This window comes from Python bivittatus, unplaced genomic scaffold, assembly GCF_059951505.1.
Source record: "Python bivittatus isolate LINGU-HERP-01145 unplaced genomic scaffold, Pbiv_v1 ctg000840_np1212, whole genome shotgun sequence".
Taxonomy (NCBI): domain Eukaryota; kingdom Metazoa; phylum Chordata; class Lepidosauria; order Squamata; family Pythonidae; genus Python; species Python bivittatus.
In genome coordinates, this window is record NW_028277113.1 from 20,219,647 (window position 1) to 20,226,945 (window position 7,299).

Genomic DNA, 7,299 nt, shown 5'->3' on the forward strand with positions numbered 1-7,299 from the left:
GAAATCATATAGCAGTTTCACATTGGAACTGAGTTCTGTATGGGATGGCAGATAATGCTCCATTCCAGCTGGGACCTATATAAAAGGCCTCTTTCAAATATGAGCTTCTCCCCACTATAGAAGAAGAACTTTACAGGAAAGACCAAGGGGTTCTGATAGTGAAAGAGATTTAAAACTCTTGTGTGTGCTGGCTGGGAAATTCTGGGAGTTGAAGTCCACATATCTTAAAGTTGCCAAGTTTGAAAAACACTGATCTAATGTGATACACTTTGGAACTAAACATGCTTTCATTGTACAGATCTTTTGCTTCAGAAAAGAGTTATGCAGAGGGCCTTTCTCCACTTGCAGCTAATCAGGGTACAAAATGCCTTTTCCTTTTTTTGTCAACCCTTGTAATTTTGCTTTCATTCCCCCTTCCTTTAAATTGACATCATGTTATGCCAGCTGCAAGGTGTGGAAAAAAACTGTAATGTTATTTACCCGTTATGTTATTGGTGAGGCTAGGTGACTAGATGTGGGTGGGATCGAGTGGCACTTATTGGCCATTTTAGCCCGATACAAGCACACTTGGTCCCTGGTCTATGTCATCTGCTGCCATTCTGCTCTTGCCTGAAATCTATCAGAATTGTTCAACAAAGTAGCCTGCTTAGCTAACAATTCTTAGGTAGAATAATTGTCTGTAATATTAAATGATATTTGGTAGCTGTTAACAATTGCTATGTGCAAGCTGATCGTTTCTCTATGTCTAGGACACTGGAGAATTTTCTTCCGTTCCAAAATTTCAAGTGAGTCAGCTGATTCACACTTCCCACATTAACATGCAGATTGCAATGAAGTCATTGTTTGGACTGCATGCTTTCTGAACTTTGCAATGCAGTCTTGGCTCAAAAAAATTGTGGGAAAATGTTATACAGAAGTATGTATTTATGTGGGAAAATGAGTACAGTTTAATACCATTTTTCCTGTTCCTTTCAATGCAGGAAAAAGGACAGTTATATGATTGAATGCTTATAAAACTCGCACGTACTGGAAAGAGCATAAATGATTTACCCCATGCATTTGCTATAGGGCTTGTCTCAATGTCCCTTCTTCTTTTCTTTTCTCAACTTCAACTCATCATCATCATCATCATCGGCAGTGATGACCTATCATATTGTGTGGAAATGTGTATCATTCTTATTTTCCATGAAACTGGCAGTAGGTAGGCCATGCACGTGGCACACCGTGATTGAAGGGGGCTCCCTAGACACTGGATAGGGAAAGGTCAGAATCTACAAACAGAATACTATTGCCTTGTTGTAAATGAAATAAACCAATGCTTCCATTTCTCTGTAAAGACTGCATTGTTTTTCAAGCTTTGTGGAGCTGGAAGAGGCTGACAGAACACCTGTTCTGTGAGTGATAAGAAAAAACCAATGAATTCCACCTTGACAGTTCATTAATCTATTATTTGGCATTGTCATGAATTGTGACTCATCACCACTGGCACACAGTGAGCGAGAAGCTAGGCTTATGGCAGTGATGTCTGGGATAATCTTCAAATGTATTTGACTCTGAGCCTCTTTTTTCTCCCTACAAACAATATCGGATTCACTAGTGCACGTTAACTACTCTTGTAAATGATTTTTTTTCTCTGCTGGCAATGAGATGTTATAATATCTAAGATGGACTTTGGCTGAAGTCCTTCTTCCCACCCTTGATATTTTATGCATTGTTAGCATTTATGTGAATAATTGATGCATTGTTAGAAACTGACAAGATTAAACGTATTTGTGGAATTGGACAAATATTTATTGTGTTGAGCCTAATTATAACACTGCAGAATCATTTAAGAGAATACTTTGGCTAGTAGCAAGATACTTCCACTCACTGTGTGCACAAGAATTGCTCTGCTCTGAATGAATAGAAAAATCTATATGAGCATGATCCTAATGGCTGGTTGTGTGAAATTACTAATCTCATCAACCTAGGAAACTCTGTGGGGTGGGAGAGAGTTGGAAAAGTAAAATAAAAAGAGAAATATGAGGTTCATAGAGGAATTTTTGCAGGGCTGGTTAGGAATTTCAACTCTGTACCAGCAAGCTGAAAGAGAGGGTTAACCTTATACCCTGGGGGGAGAGGGGATATAATTTATTGCAAACAATCTCAAATTATTTGGGACTAAACCTTGGTAATCCCTTGACCCAGATAAAAATCAGGAGGAGTCTGATAGCACCTTTTCCAACTAACACATTTTATTAAAAGATATAAGCTTTCATGAGCGGCAGCTCACTTCATCAGAAGGTTATGTTTTTTAATAAAACGTGTTAGTTGGAAAAAGTGCTAACAGACTCCTGATTTTTTGCCACCATATACTAACATGGCTCACGTCTTACCCTGACCCAGTTAAGTATGCTCTGTGAATACAGCCTATGTATATTTTGCTGTATATGTGCAGTTCTGGCCCAGGAAAATTCTCCAAAGAATAGTCAGTGTTGTCATAGACAGCTAGAAGCTGCATTGGAATGCCACCCTGAGTCAGAAGTATAAGCATTTCCATGGCAGTTTCCTGAATTCAAATCCACAACACTTTTTTTCAGACTGTTCAGAGTGTCTACTAAATAAGATTTGCATTTGTACCACTTTGAACATTAAGTATTAAGTATTTTCTCCTCTTATCTGTATTGCCTTTTCTAAGTATTTAAAGACATTGCATATTTCCATTAATAGGAACTAACAGAATTAGCTAATAAAGACCTCATCTGTTCTCATTGTAGTATCTGATACCTATCTTTTATTTTTATCTTTCACCATGGGGTAGCTGAAGATTAACTTGATCAAAATGTATTAATTCTATCATCTTATCAAATTGCTGTTTAGTTAGCATTGTACTATACCAAACTCCACATAAAACTTCTCCGTGTTTGGGTAAAGTGATCTAAACTTTATATTGAAAAAACGCAGGCAGATTTTAAACTTCCTGTATACAGATTATTTAAAAAATGGTGCTGGTGAAATCTGGAAGAAGAATCCAGGCCAACTGTGGAAATTCTCTCAATCCTAAATTTTACTTTGTAATATATAGCAGCTTTCCCACAATTCAGAGATTTTCTATTAATCTTCTATGTGTTGGTCACCCGTATAATCATAAAATAATCTAAACTAATCTTATTTAGTGTCATTTTCTGCAGAAATAATCACCTTAATCATTTAAATTTATATATTTATGCTTTTAAGTTCTACTTCACCTTTCTAAACTATTCCAAAGGCACTCAAAGTAGGTAATAGGCAAAAAATAGAGAATAGAATAAAATGGTTACAACCAAGATTAACAACATATTATTTGTATTGTAATTATAATTATGTGTATACTAAGATAATTAAGATAATAGTTTAGTTAAGATAATAACTAAAACATTTTAAAAATGATGTTTTTTCCATATTGATAATAAAATCTATACTGTAATCCTATATGAAACATCAGATGCTTATGATGTTTCTGGCTTCACAATTGTATATGCACCTGAACATTTCTATATGAAAAATCTAGATGCATATACAACAGTTGTGACGCCAACAAGCAAGTTCACAAGGATACATTTACAGTTTTTAAGAGAAGTTCTCCTCCTGGAAAATACAGACTAGAATAGAATGTTCTTAAAAGTTTATGGAACTATTATAATAAGCAGATAGTATGAACATATCAAGGAATAGCTGATGAATCATGCTATTGTATATAAATTAATCAAGCCTTGTCAAAACACTCTCTACTAGAATTACTTCATTGACTAATGTCCAAGTCTGTGCAACCTAGTGCTAATATTAGTGGAACTCTAATTATATTGTAATTTTACAGCTCTATTTAAAAAGCATGACTTATATCGGTGTAATTGGTTTCACTTAACATGAAATCTGTTGGCATTATTTCATCTCATAAAACAGAGCAGAAATGCCTAAGGCATCATATTTGCTGATTTGTATTTTCTACCCTTCTCCACATCCCTCACACCCCACTATTCTTGTAACATCTTCCTATCAAAGTTCTAACACTATATCTCTGAATAATACCTCAGAGGGATAAAACCATCTTCTAGTTGTTAACTATTTTCTCTCAGATGGTCATGTCTTGTCTTTTTTTGTTCTTTACAGAAGCTATACAGTAACAAAGTAGAAGGGCAGGCATAACAAGGAAGGCAGGAAGAACGTTTTGTGAGAAACATTTAAATATGAAAAATAGAGTACAGAAGATTTGAAAGAGTTGGTCCTTGGCTAAATCTTTACAGATTACACAACATATTACAGTTGTTGTCAGTTTTAATCTAAAGCAAAATCTGAAACATAATAAAGCTGCAGGCTCAACCATGGTGCTTGGCACCTACCCCATCCCGCTTTTCCATTTTTTTCTAAGAATCTTTCTGGCATGTTATGAACCAAAGCACCTTTGTCCAATATCATCTTTATTTCCAAGAATGTTTCTTGGCCTTGCATGAGGCTAACCAAGCCCTCATGCACGTTGCTTTCCATTAATTTTTTCTTTAGAGGACACACCCATAATCGCAGCCATCTGAGAACAGGCAAGCCCTGACATGGAAGTATGTGGCCAGAATTTTAAATTCACCTGCCTGCCCTCCAAATTTGGAGGTTCCATTTTAAGCAGAATTTTAGGGGAAGTTACATTTCAAGAGAAGTAAAGAAGTTTTAATAAAGTTAAAGATATTTCTGAGGTATTTTTCATATCCTTATAGCTGAACATTCTTTAGATACCTGATTGCCCTATATGCAAGGCCTCCTACCATCAGGTAGAATGAAACTCCCAGCATTAACAGCATCATTCTCCATCCCCTGAGGGAAAAAAAAATAAAACACCTCATTCTACTATGTAAACCTGTTCACCTACTAAGTGTTTCAAGAGAAGCCACCCTATATGTCTTGACATACCCTCTGTTTAGCTGGAAACAAAAGGATATCTTCTTAGTGGCTAAATGAAGGTCTGGAACTTTCACCCAGAAGAGATTTGTCTGGACCCATCTTTATGGAGCATTCAGTTTCATCCTGCTTTTTAAATACCATAGGTTAAATGGTGTAGACATTTACAGCTGTGCATAGAGAAGGAAGTGAGCAACAGTGTGCAAAATAGGTTTACAACACTACACCCATATAAAGATCTTGCTTGGATCTTATGTGGTTCATAAAAATTATTTTCAAGGGCTCTGGAATGAATAGCTAAAGGCCATGAAAGCTGTTGAATATTATCAGCCAGTCTATTCCGATTATATTGTAATAGTGTTGAGGGTGAGGACAATGACTCACGATCACTCTAGATAATAGGCCCTATGAATTTATCTCACCCACTGTACAATTCATAGGCACTTACAGAATCATTATAGTTAACAGTTTATGCCAGTTCACCCAGCCTCTGACCTGTACAACTGTATCCATGTATGTCATCTTGTCTGCATCTGTTTATGTGTGAAGTTTTTCAAAAAAGAATAAGCAGGTAATAATATCATTAAATTAGTTTTTGATGGCATACCTCTTGTGTCTTTTCAGTCATCTGAACATGCATTGTCTGAATTATGTCAACATTATTTTGTTACTGTAATGGAAGGCATGTGCGAGGAGGATACTGGAATGGAAGATCAAGGCTATCAGGAGGAAGGGAGTGCATTCCAGGAGAGGGTATGGGGCAAGTGCTTTCTCAGCCCGCAGCAAGACCATGAGAAGAAGAGGCTTTGGCTAGCCCCTCACAGTCTCACAGGGTATATCCACTAGTTGCTTTAGCATGGATTTAGTCTGGTGAGATTCTATCTTTAGGGTGTAAGCTAATACAGGAACTATACTGGACTGGACTGCCTCATCATTGTTCTTGGGATGGGCCTGACAGTTACCTTTGTTAAGTATGCAAATTGTAGAGTAGTAATTTGAAAATGGAAACTGTTCCCACAATTCTGATGTGGATTATTAATGGTTTCTCCAAATGGCATTTTTTACACATGCAATGTGGGGCACATGTGCGACACCTAATGCATTTGACATAAGTAAGATAAATCATCTGGTGTGAAAGTTCTATCAGACCTTCAACTCATGTCAGTTTCCAAAGTAACAGACTGCATATGGAATTGATATACTCTAGTTAGTTCATTTGCTTTTATCAGTTATATATCTCTGAAGTTCAAGTCACAAAATGGTAATCTTGCATCATGGCTGAAGAACTTATTTGGAGAACGTGGGTATCCTCATCAAAATATATATGCATAAATATATATGCATATTCTCTATATCTGTGCTGAACTGATAACTTTTTATTCACCTTCTCTTTCCTATTTATTCAATTGGAATGATTTTTGTCTTGCTTTTAGAAGACAGTGTGCTTCACAGGTATTGCGTAGACATGCATATTCCCCAAGGTATTCAGTTTATCCCTCACGTTTGTTTCACATAATATGTTTTTCTTGGATGGGCTTACATGTCATGAGCACCCACTATTTTTATTGTATTTTCATGTGCAAATTGCTCCTCAGGGTAGCCAGCAAGCAAGCTGGTGGTGACGTTTGGTTCAAAATTAATAACATATATATAACCTGAATTAAGTTATCTCCCTCACTGGAACTATCTGGTGTATGTGCTTGTTTAATTGTATCTTTTCTCAGGATTGTATAACAGCTGCAGAAGACAGCTACGTGACCCAGGAAAGACATGGCTGCTTTAAAGATGGATGTTATATTTGTGCCCCTGCATACTCCAAAGCACCTTTTTGTCTGTGAGTCTAAAGCACTGTGCAGCTCTTGTACACAACAACAACAATAGGAAAAACATTCTCAGGGAAAGATTGAAACCTTCTATATAAGTTATAGTTATGTCTGCTTTTTCCATTTGTGTCGTTCATGCATTCTTATATATGAGTGAAATAATTAAATAACACAAATGCAGCACAGTAATACATTATCCATTACTTTAATATGCCTACTGTTCAGTTTGCTTTTTGTAATGCTTTATGACACCTGTACAGCATGTTTCTCTTTCAATGCCTTGTTCTTAGATGCAAATAATTACAATAAAATTTAAAATGTGATCTAAAAGCTATGAATTTTTTCTATTTAAAGTCTGAATTTAGACAATGTGTTAATGTCTAAAACAGCAGATGTCTGTGGCTGCAGTTCTTCACACATTTGATGGGATTATATAGCAACATGATTCTAAATTAATACACGTTTCACATTTTTAAGAAACACCATTTAGAAGTAAGTATATTGGTGAATGGATTTCAGGATGCTTCTACATTAGCTGTTTTGTTTATCTAGTTTTTCTGGGGCATCATCC

At 36.1% G+C, this 7,299-nt stretch overlaps 1 protein-coding gene across 1 annotated transcript in view; it reads left to right on the forward strand.

Moving 5' to 3' along the window:
- LOC112540344 (uncharacterized) overlaps positions 1 to 7,045 on the forward strand; it is a 542,784-nt gene extending 535,739 nt beyond the window's left edge. Inside the window, exon 5 of the transcript XR_015793965.1 lies at positions 6,630 to 7,045. The gene's annotated coding sequence lies outside the window, so the exon portion shown is untranslated. The remainder of the gene's footprint in view (positions 1 to 6,629) is intronic.
- The last annotated feature ends 254 nt before the right edge of the window (positions 7,046 to 7,299 follow it).